Below are 16,181 nucleotides of genomic sequence, written 5' to 3'. Positions count from 1 at the left end.
TGGCCATATTGTTTTATGAATGAAATATCAACTCCAAAGGCATCTGGAAAGTTTGAATTGTATGCATCTTTAGTACAACCATTAAAAAGTATTTCACTTGGTTAGATATTAGTTTATTTATTTTTAAAACTGAAATGGCTATAGAGCAAATACTAGCATCACACCTTCATAGGATCTCTGTATGGACAAAAGAACAATGTTCCCTGGCTTGAAATTTAAAGATTAGAATAGATAAAAATGCTAACACCCAGACTTGGTTATTATCTACTCTAGACATGTAGTATAACACTGGGACCCACACTTAGCTTTTATATATTAATAGAAACTTCTAAACATGCAAAGACCTTTTATATTTCTAGGCCATGAAATAGATGATACTATTTCTAAACCTTGTTCTGTTCATATGACTAAAAAAAAAAAAAAAAAAAAAAACAAGAAAGAAAAAAGAAAAACCATGTTGCAACTTTGTGCCATATTCAGCCATCAGCCACTCCTCTGGAAAGCACAGGCTGTACAGGCTAGACCAAACCAAAGACATCTTACATAAATTTCCTCAAGAAAGCTGTATGTGAGCTATCTTTATACAAAAAGATCCTAAGCCTCTCTTTCCCTAACACCTCCTAAAAGTAAATGATTTATTTTTCTCTTCTTATGACTTATATGAGAAAGGAATTAATACAAATTTAAAGCTATCTAAACCAATTTTATCATAAAAAGATATTTTATGGATGGGGAGAATACAGGTGAGAACAATGATACATCAACATATGACTTGTATACTTATCCATCCATAAAACAGAACAGATTCTCCAACCAAAAGTGAGAACAGTTTGAATAAAAGGTAATAAACCTAGTCATTACAAATATATATTGATGTGTATATCATTTTTTCTTAGAAAGCCTTGGAAGTTCTCACTGGAGCCTATTGGTTTCCTGTTCTAGGAATCTGGCTTGGTTTCCAGAGTCAGATATGAGTTCACCTCAATAAGTGGGTCTGTGAGCAGTTACCTATATTGGCTGTGTTCCATGCTCATACAAGTATATACTTCTTGTTCGAATGGTTGATTTTGAAACGGGCAGCATTGCCTGCTTAATTAATCAGTTGGCAACTATTATTCTCCAGCTATTCTCATAGCACTTTTCATCACTATGAGGACTAGCTGGAAGGAAACTGGATTCCCTCTCAGTTCCAGCATGATCAAATGATGTCTTGTGGATTCAGGTTGTGGTTTCTTCAGTAGTAAGGACTTACCTTTGAACTCTTATAGGTAAACCAGTGTTTTGGCAATAGCCTGCATTATTTAGAGGACCTCATGTCTCCCTGACCACCAGTTCACTGTGTGTGGAGGGGACACAATTCCTGGAAGTCATCAGCTAGCACCAATGGTTTTAGGGTAATAGTTTCTCCATGTTTTATGGAGCTCATCTGTTCAGGTCCTCTTTCCCTTACTGAGATTAATTACACCTTTAGTGGTAACCTGAAGATTTCTATGGGATTGATTCATCTTGCCAATAGTTTTGTACATTCACCCTAAGCCCCCAGCACAATTTCATCTACCCCCTTGGCCATTCTATAACTTTCTTTCTTTAATTTTGCTTATCATTGACTTGTCCATTAGCCCTTCATTTTCCCTTTTTCCTATCTTCATTCTATTGCCATATCTGTTTTATAGATATTTATTATAGCTTACATTTAACTGACACTGGACCAGGTTAGGAACTACATATGACAGAGGTCATGTGGCAATTGTCTTTCTGAGTCTGTATGACCTCACTCAGTATAATATTTTCCAAGTCCCTCCATTTTCCTGAAAATTTAATTGTTTCATTTCTCCTTACCACTGAGTATAATTCCATTCATTAACCATTCATTTGTTGATAGGAACCTGGGCTACTTCCAGATCTGAATAGAGCAGCAATGAACATGGTTGAGAACATGTCTCTGTGGTATATAATAGAAACATTAGGCTATATGCCCCAAAAAGGTATAGCTGAATCAAATGATAGTTCTATTTTTAGCCTTTTGAGGAGTCTCCATACTGATTTCCATAGTGGCTGTACAAGTTTGCATTCCCACCAGCACTGGAAGAGGGTTCTTCTTTCACCACACCCTTCGCCAAATGTGTTGTCATGGGATTCTTTGATGGTTTCCATTCTTAATGAAGTAATATGGAATCCCATAGTAGTCTTAGTTTGCATTTCCCTGATGAGATTTTAGCCACATCCTTAGGTGTTCATTGGCCACTTGTATTTCTTCCGTTGAGAATTCTGTTCAACTCCCTGCTCCATTTTTTGAGTGGGGTACTTGAATTTTTATTGTTTAGGTTTTTGAGTTCTGTATAGACTTTTGATATTAAATCTTTGTAGGAGTTATTGTCAGTGAACTTTTTTTTTTCCCATTCAATAGGTTGTCTATTGACTTTATTGATGGTTTGCTTATCTGTACAACAGGTTTTATTTTATTTGTTTTTATTTTCATGAGGTTCCACTTGTTAAGAGTTTGCCTAATTCCCTGGGCCACTGGAGTCTTGTTTAAAAAGTCTTCCTCTATGCCTGTATCATTTTCCATCCTTTCTCTCTAAGGTGATGTTTATTGTTATTGCTAAAGTGGGTTTCCTGAACAGATCTAATGGACAAGTGAACTTTCTGATCCAGCTTTTTAGCCAATGTCTTTTGATTGGGGTGTGGAAACCATTGATGTTTACAGTGATAACTGTGAGATACAATTAAATCCCTCCCACATAATAAACTTTGTGTTATTTGATGTTTTCTTTAACTTAATAAGTTTTTATGACTATTTTCCTCATGGTTGTTATTTTCCCCTTTTGTAAGACTCTTGTGTAGAATTGCTCATCCCTTCCGTTTGGGTTGCTCTATGTAATATAATCTGAAGGATTTGCTTAGTTGACATTTAATCATGAAGGTGGTTTTAGCATGGAAGTTTTTCTTTTACATTTGATTGTGAGGGACTTTTTTTCTGTTAATAATATTTGGGGATGGCATCCATAGTCTCCCAGGATCTGAAATGCTCAATTCCAATTGCCTCTGGCTTATAAGGTTGCCATTGAGGCTTCCAGCCATGTCACTACATGTTAAATGCCAACCACATATGGTGCCTTAAGAAGTAGGGTCTTACTACTAACCTTTCGTGGGCCATCAAGTACTCTTACAGAAATCTGTCATTCTTTTAGGAAACCTTGTAGGTGTCTCTGATCAAACCTCATTTTGGATGGTAGCCACCTTCTGGTACTGGGAGCTACAGGTTGGTGCCAATGAAGAGAAGGAAGAAAAAGACAAGCACTATATCTTCTTTCTTTGTGTTAATTTGTACAATTTTCAACTTAGTGTTTGCCACATTAATAAAATGAGAATCCTTTTAAAAGGTTAATAGTCTTGATATTTTTAAGATATGAAAACTAAAAGAATTAACTATAAGATTTTTTTGTACATTTCCACATTAGGTTAAGGTCAGATTTGAGAAAGACAATGTTGAATATAATGCCAAATCTTCATGCTTTTAAAATATAAATGCTTACACAACTAATTTTGTACAGCTCTCAGTCTTCCATTATAAATGGCAAGTCTGGGCTGGAGAGATGGCTTAGCAGTTAAGGTGTTTGCGTGCAAAGCTAAAGGATCCAATTTGGGCCCAAGTAAGCCAGTTGCACAAGGGGGCACATGCATCTGGAGTTCCTTTGCAGTGGCTGGAAGCCCTGGTGTGCCCATTCTCTCTCTCTCTCTCTCTCTCAAATAAATTATATATATATATATATATATATATATATATATATATATATATATATATATATATATATATATTAAATGGGAGGTGTGTGTCTCTCCATTATATATATATAAGTTGATAACTGGAAATTTATAATTCCTCATTATATTTGATGAATCAACATTTTAAAATATTTTAAAACAAATATGCATTTGACCAGCTACTGGTGTTCTCAGAAAACATATTAAGATTTCTTTGAATGAAAATGTACCCTGAATATAATGACAATGCCTATAGTATTCTTAGTATACTTGTGCACATGGTATTTGATATTTTCAACAGCACAGAAGTTTGGTTATCTCCTCTGCTGCCCACTGCATTTATAAAGCAGCAGATGCAGGAAAATAAAAATCTATCTCTATAAAACAAAGTGCAAAATATTCCAATTGAGAATGGAATCGAATTTAATTTCTAACACACTGTGCCATAACACTGCTGTGCAGCTTTCCAATAAGCAGCTGATGAAGCATTGACCTCCACAAGTAAGATAAAAAGGGAGGATGGGGAAAAACAATGCTAGAAATCAAAACAGCTCATATTCAACATCATCAACAAGCCGTCTTTTATGCAAACTACTTATTTATTGTGATAGTTACTCTTGCTACCTCGGTGAGCATTATAATAACCATGGAAACAAATCTCTAGGCATGAGTAAAAGAGTTTCTAGATTAGGTTAATTGAGGTGGGAAGACCCACTAGAAATGTGCAGAACACATTATTCCATGGGCTAGGAGTGATTGTAGTTATGAATTTCTCTAATCGATATGAGTTTTACTTAACAATGATGAAGGGAGACTTTGTTCTTTTGTATAAATTTTAGTGGCTGCATGTAATCAGCCAAGTTAAATGGAGCAAACAAGGACAAGATGACGGATGGTGAAATGCTACCCATGAACATGGATCACCGGAAAACACACTAATTCTGAATTTACCAGCCTTTATACATAAATTTCATTGAATATTTGTGCTTACATATTTTCACTAGAACCTTGGTAAACTACTGTAAATGTTGATCCAAGGATTATTTCAAATATTGATTAGATATATTTGAGAGAAATGTAGCTTACTAGTATAAACTCTGTGAAAAATAGTACTTTGTATCTTTGTTTGAAAATATCACTTCTACTTTGTTTGAAATTATTTTCATGTTATTTTATAATTCTTAAGATTACACACTATGCAATCTCTTCTACTAGAACTATTTTGGAAGTAATCACTTTCCAAAAGCCGGACTTGCCAGTCTTGTCATACCCATGATGTGGTGTTGTGGGTGCTATGAATAGACTGATATGAACAACTGATGTTCTCTTTTTTCGAATCTGAAGAAGTTCCTTTTTAGTTCATCTCCCAGAGATTTTTAAAACTTGCAGGAATACTACCAATTTTCATTCATACGTCATATGAAACACATATGGTACTAATTGGAGTGATATATTGATAAATTCCATTACTTAGAAGATGTAAATTTTCTGCTCTAAAACAGTACTATGTTGGTATAAAGGAAATTTAGTCAGGAGTTTATTTGGTACTCACAGATAATTATCCAATGAAGTTCACATAATTTAATGGTAATCAAATATCTAGTTTTAATAAATAGAAAAAAAAACAGAAATGACAGTATATTACCCCACTAGATGAACAAAATAGTATTGAATATGAGAGAATAAGCATGATATAATAGGAATTAAACTTTAGAGACCTTTGTTTGAAAATGGTATATGTTATATTGTTTCATTTGCTCACTGTTTTCTATATGATATCTAGTTGTACATATGAATAAAAGCTTTTAGATTTTTTTGTAAAAGTACAGGTATTTGAATTTATTTGTTTGGATATCTATCTCACTTGATATGAAAGGTGATTCCACTGAATTAACATCTGAAATATGGACAGATGTATCTTGAAAATTACAATTAGCATTGAATCAGCTAAAGTTAGGGATGAGTTGTAAGATAGACATGTGTATATTCTACTTACATTCACTTAGCTATGATATTACAAACATATGAAGATTATGTCATAGAAAAATTTAATTATTCAAAGATAAAATATGTGCTTATTTCAATAAACATAAAGATTTGAATAATAAACTATAAAATGAATTAGTATAATAATGAAAAGCAATAGCCTGCACAACACCTAGAAGAAAGTAATAGATGTAAAAAATACTACATAGAAAGTGATTCATCCTCAAAAAGACCTAAGTCAATATGTATAATCCGTATGAATTAACAAGAATAAAAAGTATATCATCATATAATTGTATTATTATTTTACTAATAAACATGCATCATCAAAATTACTCTCTCAGGTTTCTCCTTCTTTCCATGAATTATTTGAACTTTCTACTTAATTGAATCTCATTTCTGATTATAACCTATATAGACAGGACTTTGTTTTCCATCTATATCACTTGTTAAATTTGTTTCTTTATACTATTCACTGCTGTTTTATTTTATTGTTATAGCAATAAATTATCATAGAATAAGATTTTCAAAGGATTATGGTATATAAACTAAAGATAGAAACAGAAACTGTAAATAACAAAGACAAAGCATACCAAAAGTTTTGTCATTCAACAATTGGTATTCAAGAGCTTTTGTAATGTAGAATTTAACAAAAATTTCATGTATTTAAAATACCAGAATGAAAGACATCAAAACAGCCTCAAATTTTATTCAATGGTGCATTATTTTATTAATTACTATTTTCTATTTGGGAAGTTGAATTGATTTAAAATAATGAGATCTACAAATATAGCATCATCCCAGCTCTCTTCAGTAATAAATACACACACAGAGCGTGGAAAGCCACTGTCACTTCACATTCTTGCATGTGAGGCTGAAATGAAGACGAAGCAGCTTTCTTGGCTGGGATGGAGATATCAACTGCATTAAGTTAGATTTTTTTGGTCTTAAATGAAAGACAGTTCTTCCAGTATCTGAATTACCTGCCCCAAATCACTTCATAAATTGGACTAAACAGTATTGAATTTGGGGATTGTTTTTCTATTCCCTTTGCTTGACACGAAGTTCAGCACTCCATTTCTCCTTAACTATGAGAGAAGCTTTAATAACAGAGACTATGTAAGTAACGTAGAAATGAAATGTTTCAAATTACACTTCGGTCCCTAATGTCTACTTCAGATGTCCCAAGAAAAGCACAGATTTTGAAGTAGTTTTAAAGGACTCTCCTTTTGAATAGATAACAATTTCTTCCAAAAGATACACATTTTTGCTTTTGAAAACAAAAGAAAATTAAGGCCCTTCTTCCATTTCCAGTGTAATTATCCAGAGAATATTGATTTTTATGGTGATCACTTTAGTTTCCAGATGTCTGCCTTACACAATGGTCTGCTGGTGACCAATCCTTATGAGACAGCTAGAAACAAGCTATTGATGAGTTCCGTTGGCCTTCAGACCTAGAGTTCTCCAAGCAGATAAGCTGAAATGCACATCTCTCTGTGACAGTACGACACTTTAGATACTTGCTACCTCCTTTATAAGTGGTGAAACCTCCATATGTTATTATTCATGACTTCCCTGCTTCTAGCATCTTCCATGCTCCTAGCATGATAAATACCAAAATCCATAAGTAATAATCTCTTTATTTCAAATTTCTTCCTCTATCATTGAAAGAGTACCCTTAACATTAACAATTTTAAAATAGAAACACCAAAAACAATAGAAACAGATATACATCTGCCTTCTCTACACATACAGATTTGTAAAAATAATAGATGTAGAATAAAAATTCAAGGGTTAATCCAAGCATGGGGGCACATGCCTTTAATCCCGGCACTTGGGAGGCAAAGACAGGAGGATCTCTATGAGTTTGAGGCTACCGTGAGAATACATGGTGAATTACAGGTCAGCCTGGGCTAGAGTGAGACCCTACCTCGAAATACCAAAAAAAAGGGGGGGGAGGATTATTTAATCCCTTAAAATATAGGCACAACTGAATTTAATATTTAACAAGTACATTTGAATAATAAAAGTATGTCTAAAAGCCATCATTGTTGTATTAGTAAATTAATTATAAATTTAAATAAAAGTTCAAAAGGGCTAGAGGATGGCTCAGAGTTTAAAGACACTTCCTTGTAATGTATGACAGCTTGGGTTTGATTCTCCAGTACCTACATAAAGCCAGATGCACAAAGTGATACACACATTTGAGGTTTATAGTGACAGAAGACCCTAAATTACATCTTGTTTGATTTTTTTAAAAATAATTTTTCACTCTTTTAATTTTAAATAGTTCTAGGATGCTAAGGATTTACCTGCTTGATTTCAAATGGGACATCCCCATACACATTATAATTTTCCAAAGGAAAACTGAGATACCTAAAGATCCACAGCATCTGTATTAAGTGAAATTGCACTGAATCAATAGCATTCTAGCTTAAAAGAGGCCTTATTGCCAAGATATTTAATTAAAATTACATTCCATTAGCCACAGTCATCTCAATGTGATCTGATCTGTTGAATTACTTTGGTCATGTTACCAGCTCATTTTCTGAAGACTGTTGATTTGGTGGCTCTTCCTTGGACCCACCAAACTTCATTTTACTTTCCCTTGAGGCATCTGATAAACACACTATTAAAATTTGAAACCACATTTTACTGTTTTTTTTTTTTAACATTAAAGCATAGGTATATTGGCAATTAAATTTTGTTTTTAATTTCTTTTTCATTCTTTTTTCAATATGTATCTTACAAGTTATACTTTCTCTATCACATATGTACCATAATCCTTTTGTACTCACTGGTATTTCTAAATAGTTCAAAGATATGATGGCATATGCTATAGAAACACAATGGCACACATTGATGCAAGCATGCATTCATGAGATGGCATTAAAATAATGAGGATAAATATATTCAGAGACAGCACAGGTTTTGAAAGGATGATCTATGCTTTCTTAATAGAATTAGTTTATGTACTTTGTTTTCTTTTAATATTGTATTTTTGATTTATTACAGAGAGAGAGAGAAAGAAGTGGCATGCCTGGGTCTGTAGCCACTGCAAATTCCAGACATTTGTGCAACCTTGTGCATCTGGCTTGTGTGGGGTCTAGGGAATCGATTCAGGAACCTTAATCTTTACAGACAAGTGCCTTAAATGCTAAGCCATCTCTCCTGCCCTTTTAAAATATTTTTTTTTCTTTTTAACTTATTTATTATAGACAGTGAGAAATAATTCATTTTCTTAAATTCAATGTTCATGCATATCCAATAACACACACCCACGTAAAAGCATCAGCAAATTCTTTAACCCATTCACCATCTGAGTTGAGCGGGACAGAAACAGATTCAGGGGAGGAAGGCTCTAAAGGAGATAAGCACTCTAAACAATCCACTGATTCAGATGATGATAGCGAGCCAGACAGGAGCAAAAGTATTGTTATTAAGCCCCAGCAGTATCTCTATTTAAAATTTAAACATATCAAGGAATTAAAAAGTGTTGTTTCGTCTTATGGACCTACTGCATCCTTTACCATGACCATACTAGAGGCCCTTAGTGATAATTGGCTTTCAGTAAATGATTGGAAAATGCTAGCAAAGACTGTCCTGACACAAGGAGACTTTCTCCTGTGGCCCAGGCCAAGCAGCTCACACTGTACATCACCTTAATGCTCAAACCTTGTGTCTTCTTTTTAAAATCACTAGGGAACAAGCTCGCCAGATAGTCAAACAATGTACAAACTGTGTCACCCTCCTACCTGTTCCCCACTTAGGCATGAATTCTACAGGTTTAATTCCCAATGAGGTCTGGCAAATGGATGTAACACACATTCCCTCATTTGGTAATTTTAAGTACCTCCATGTTACTGTGGATACCTTTAATGGATTCATTTTTGCCAGTCTTCATGCTGGAGAAACTTCAAAAAATGACATTGCTCATGTACTAGATTGCCTTGGTGTCATGGGAAAATCCCAAATTATTAAAACTGATAATGGAGAAGACTTCCGGTTAAGATGGCAGTGTAGGTACTGTGCCAAAGCAGCCTAGGGGGGAAAAAAGACCAAAAAAACACTCAGCAAAATACACACTTTTGCTAAAAAGTGAGGTGTATAGGAAATTGAAGTGGCAGAAGGGAAGTAGAAGAGATCCGTAGCATCCAGAGCCTACAGAGGACAGCAATAGCAGCCCCAGCAGCTCCACCAACCGCAGTGGCGGCACATGAGAAAGCTGCCAGGCTTGGCTCCAGCCACAGGAAAAGCCAGGTGTGGGAGCTTCCACTCACACCGGCACTCTGTGCAACTCAGGAAACATGAACGGAGAGCAGCAGTGAGCAACAGAGGAGCAGACCACGAGGTAGATGAACAAGTGGAACAGCAAGAGAACCAGAGCAGCTGTGGCTCCCTCCCTTCCCCCACCACCTGAGCCCAGGCCCAGTGAACAGATCAGTCGTCCCAGGACCCGGCCACGCCAACTTGATCTGACAGCAGGACACAAGCCGGAGCAGAGTCTGGCAGCAACATCAGTGGCTCCGGCACTGGTAACAGCTGCCCCAGCAGCAACAGATCCAGTAGTGTCAGAAGCAGCAGACCCAGCAGCAGCAGCTTCAGTGGCAGTGGCAGCAGTGGACCAAGCAGCAGCAGCACCAGCAGCAGCCGTGGCTGCAGCAGTGGCAGCTACAGCAGAGCAGCTTCAGCAGCACCGTCTATAGACCCAGCAGCGGGAGCTTTAGCAGCAGCAGTTCCAGCAGCAGGGGTGCTCATCTGCAGGGCCACACTTGCCAGGCTCAGTCTGCCCTGCAGGAAAACCAGTGCCCAGCTCCAGAATTCAGAACAGCACCCTGACGAGGCAGGCAGCAACTTGACTGAGACCAAAATCATCCAAGGTAACTGGGATTGCACCAGGGAAGGGTCTCACTTGGTCACAAACAGACTTGGATCCCTCAACAGACCAGAAATCTTAACCTCTTTGTTGATAGAGGATCTGGTCGTTATAATAACTACTCTGGCATACATACTTGGGGCTGTTTTTGATTGAATGTATACAGTGTTTAGTTAACTTTTAGAATGTAACTGTATTTTATTCCACTCAGCCTACTTGAAAACTCCCATAACAGGGAAACTCAACCCCTAGGAGCACCTTTGTAGATACTCTGAGAGTCTTAAGAGCCACACCTAACATCTTAAGCTCCTACCCTGAAAATATATAACATCAAATCAATTGATACAGCTAAGAATACCCAGCTAGCTAGAAAATCCAAGCATTAAATTAATCCAAGATGCAAAAATAAATACATTATAACACAAGAAACAATAAAAAGCAAGACAATATAAACCCACCTAAAAGTATTAATGCATCAGAAATGACCTCCTTGTGAGAACAAGTTAGAGGAAATTCTTGAGAAAGATTACAAAAGAATGATTGTAAATATGTTCAAAGAAGTCAGAGAACAAATCAAAGGAGTCAAAGAAGAACTCAAAGAGGAAATCAAAGGAATCAAAGAAGACACAGGAAACCAATTTCATGAAATAAAGAAGGCAATACAAGACATAAATAAGGAAATAGAAATAATAAAGAAAAAACAGTCAGAATTACTAGCAATGAAGAACAGAGTTAATGAAATAAAAACTCTGTAGAAAATCTCACCAGTAGAATGGATGAAGGAGAGGACAGAATATCTAAGCTAGAAGACCAGGTGGCAGATCTAATACAGTCCAACAAAGAGAAAGACAAACTTATAGAGAAGTATGAATGGGAATTCCAAGATTTTCGGGACACTATGAAAAGATCCAATATAAGAATTCAGGGCATAGTAGAAGGAGAAGAATCCACTCCAAAGGCATAGTAGGCATCTTCAACATAATCACAGAAGAAAATTTCCCCCAAATTGGGAAAGAGGAGCCAATGCAGATACAGGAAGCCTTTAGAAGCCAAGCCAGACAAAACCTGGAAAGAATCTCTTCTCGCCATATTATAATCAAACTTCCAAAAACATAAACCAAAGCAAAACTGTTGAAAGCAGTTAGAGAGAAAAATTAAGTTACCTACAAAAGCAAGCCCATCAGGATTATAGCAGATTAATCAACATAAACATTTAAAGCCAGAAGGGCTTGGAGTGATGTATTCCAAGTTCTGAAAGATAACAACTGTCAACCAAGTCTACTTTATCCTTCAAAGCTGTCCATTCATATGGACGGAGAAATAAGGATATTCCATGACAAAAGCAGGTTAAAGGAGTATTTGAATACAAAACCAGCTCTACAGAAAGTACTTGATAGAATCCTCCATACTGAAGAAAAGGAAAAGCACACATATAAGGAACCTAGAAAAAACAAGCAATACCCAAATACTAGTTAACACAAGACAGCATATGTAGAACAAGAAACACACACACACACACACACACACACACACAAAAGGCAAATATAAATACACACCTTTCAATAATATCTGTTAATATCAATGGCCTCAATGCCTCAACGAAAAGACATAGGTTTCCAGACTGGATTGAAAAGAAGGATCTTACAATTTGTTGTCTCCAAGAAACTCACCTTTCTACAAAGGATAAACATTATCTTAGGGTGAAAGGTTGGAAGACAGTGTTTCAAGCAAATGGGCCTAGAAAAGAAGCAGGGGTTCCTATCCTACTATCTGACAAGGTAGACTTTAGTCCAACGTTAGTCAAGAAAGATAAGAATGTCACTTTATATTGATTAAGGGCACACTCCAACAGGAGGACATTACAATCCTAAACATGTATGCACCTAACATGGGGGCTCCCAAATTCATCAAACAAACACTATTAGAACTAAGGACACAGATAACACCAAACACAGAGGTAATGGGTGACTTTAACACTCCACTGTCATCAATTGACAGGTCATCCCGGGAAAAAATAAACAGAGAGGCATCTGGACTAAATGAGGTCATAGAAGGAATGGACCTAACAGATATATACAGGCCATTTCATCCAAATGCTGCAGAATGTACATTCTTTACAGCAGCACATGGAACATTCTCTAAAATAGACCATATACTAGGACACAAAGCAAATCTTAACAAATTCAGGAAAATTGGAATAATTCCTTGCATTCTATCTGACCAGAATGGAATTAAACTACAAATCAGTAGCAAGAAAGGCTATAGAGCATACACAAAATCATGGAAACTAAACAATACACTACTAAATGATGGATGGGTCAATGAAGAAATCAAGAAGGAAATCAAAAAATTTATAGAATCAAATGATAATGAGAACACAACATAACAAAATCTCTGGGACACAATGAAAGCTGTTCTAAGAGGTAAATATATAGCCTTAAGTGCCTATATTAAGAAATTAGAAAGGTCGCAAGTAAACAACCTAATGCTTCCCCTTAAAGCCTTGGAAAAAGAAGAACAAGGCAAACCAAAAATCAGTAGGCAGGAACACATAATAAGGATTAGGGCAGAAATTAATGAAATAGAAACAAACAAACAAACAACAACAACAAAAAGAACAATCCAAAGAATTAATGAAACAAAGAGTTGGTTCTTTGAAAGGATAAACAAGATTGATAAACCCTTAGCAAATCTGACCAAAAGAAAGAGAGAAGAGACACAAATTAATAAAATCAGAGATCAAAATGGTAACATCACAACAGATTACAGAGAAATTCAAAAAATCATAGGGACATATTATAAAAGCATATACTCCACAAAATCTGAAAGAAATGGATGATTTCCTTGATTTATATGACCTACCTAAATTAAATCAAAATGAGATTAATCACTTAAATAGACCTATAACAAACATGGAGATCTGAACAGTTATCAATAATCTCCCAACTCAAAAAAGCCCAGGCTCAGATGGATTCACTGTTGAATTTTACCAGAACTTTAAGGAAGAGCTAACACCATTGCTTCTTAAGCTTTTCCAGGAAATAGAAAAAGAAGGAAGTCTACCACACTCCTTCTATGAGGCCAGCATCACCCTGATACCAAAAGCAGGCAAAGATAGAACAAAAAAAGAAAATTACAGACCAATCTCCCTCATGAACATAGATGCAAAAATTCTCAACAAAATATTGGCAAACAGAATACAAGAGTATATCAAAAAGATCATTCACCCTGACCAAGTAGGCTTTATCCCAGAGATGCAAGGATGGTTCAATATACACAAATCTATAAATGTAATACATTATATAAACGGGTTGAAGGACAAAAATCACATGATCATCTCATTGGACACAGAGAAAGCATTTGACAAAATCCAACATCCCTTCATGATAAAAGTCCTACAGAGACTGGGAATAGAAGGAACATATCTCAACATAATAAAAGGTATTTATGTCAAGCCTACAGCCAACATATTACTAAATGGGGAAAAACTGGAAGCTTTCCCACTAAAATTAGGAACAAGACAAGGGTTTCCACTGTCGCCACTTTTATTTAATATAGTTCTGGAAGTCTTAGCCATTGCAATAAGGCAAGAGACACTCATAATAGGGATACAAATTAGAAAGGAAGAGATCAAGTTATCATTATTTGCAGATGACATGATTCTATACATAAAGGACCCTAAAAAATCTACTAGCAAAGTGTTAGAGCTGATCAAAACCTACAGCCATGTAGCAGGATACAAAATAAATACACAGAAATCAGTAGCCTTCATATATACTAACAACAAACACACAGAGGGTGAAATCAGAGAATCACTCCCATTCACAATTGCATCAAAAAAAAAAAAAAAAAGTACCTTGGAATAAACCTAACCAAGGAAGTAAAGAATCTCTACAATGAGAACTTTAAAACACTCATGTGAGAAATTGCAGAAGACACTAGAAAGTGGAGCAACATCCTTTGTTCCTGGATTGGAAGAATCAATATTGTGAAAATGGCAATCTTACCAAAAGCAATCTACACATTTAATGCAATCCCTATCAAAATTCCAAAGGCATTCTTCACAGAAATAGAAAAAACAAACAAAAAATTCATTTGGAATCACAAAAAAACCTCAAATATCTAAAATAATACTGAGCAACAAAAAAGAGGCTGGTGGTATCACCATACCTGATTTTAACCTATACTACAGAGCATGGTACTGGCACAAAAACAAACATGTAGATCAGTGGCACAGAATACAGGACCCAGATGTAAGCCCAAGTAGCTATAGCCACGTGATATTTGATAAAAATGCCAAAATACTCATTGGAGAAAAGACAGCCTCTTAAGCAAATGGTGTTGGGAAAACTGGATATATATCTGCAGAAGGATGAAAATAGATTCTTCTCTCTCGCCATGTACAAGAATTAAGTCCAAATGGTTTAAAGACCTTAACATCAGACCTGAAACTCTGAAACTGCTAGAGGAAAAAGTAGGGGAAACTCTTCAACATATTGGTTTTGGCAAAGACTTTCTGAGTAGAACCCCAATTGCTCAGGCAATAAAACCACAGATTAATCACTGGGACCTCATGAAATTACAAAGATTTTGCACTGCTAAGGACACAGTGGAAAAAGCAAAGAGGCAACCTACAGGATGGAAAAAAAAAATCTTCGCCAGCTGTATATCTGACAGAGGATTAATATCTAGGATATATATAAAGAACACAAAAAGTTAAATAATAAGGAATCAAACAAGCCAATCAAAAAATGGGCTATGGAGCTAAATAGAGCATTCTCAAAGGAAGAAATACGAATGGCATATAAGCATCTGAAAAAATGTTCTATGTCACTATCCATCAGGGAAATGCAGATTAAAACTACATTGAGATTCCATCTCACTCCTGTCAGATTGGCCACCATCATGAAAACAAATGATCATAAATGTTGGTGGGGATGTGGAAAAAGAGGAACCCTTCTACACTGCTGGTGGGAATGCAATCTGGTCCAGCCATTGTGGAAATCAGTGTGGAGGTTCCTGAAACAGCTAATGATTGATCTACCATATGATCCAGCTATAGTACTCTTAGGCATATATCCTAAGGACTCATCTCATTTCCTTAGAAGTAAGTGCTCATCCATTTTTATTGCTGCTCAATTTATAATAGCTGGGAAATGGAACCAGCCTAGATGTCCCTCAACTGATGTGTGGATAATGAAGATGTGGCACATTTATACAATGGAGTTCTACTCAGCAGTAAAGAAAAATGAAGTTATGAAACTTGCATAAAAATGGGTGGACCTGGACAGGATGATACTAAGTGAGGTAACCCAGGCCCAGAAAGCCAAGTGCCACATGTTCTCTCTCATATATGGATTCTAGCTACAGATGATTGGGCTTCTGTGTGAGAATGAAAATACTTAGTAGCAGAGGCCAGTAAGTTAAAATAAGAGACATAAAGGGAAGAGACAGGAAGGGAGGAGGTTACTCAATAGGTTGATATTGTATATATGTTAGTACAATGATTGTGATGGGGAGGTAATATGATGGAGAATGGAATTTCACAGGGGAA

This window comes from Jaculus jaculus, chromosome 3, assembly GCF_020740685.1.
Source record: "Jaculus jaculus isolate mJacJac1 chromosome 3, mJacJac1.mat.Y.cur, whole genome shotgun sequence".
NCBI lineage: Eukaryota > Metazoa > Chordata > Mammalia > Rodentia > Dipodidae > Jaculus > Jaculus jaculus.
Note: the sequence above shows the minus strand (reverse complement) of the source record.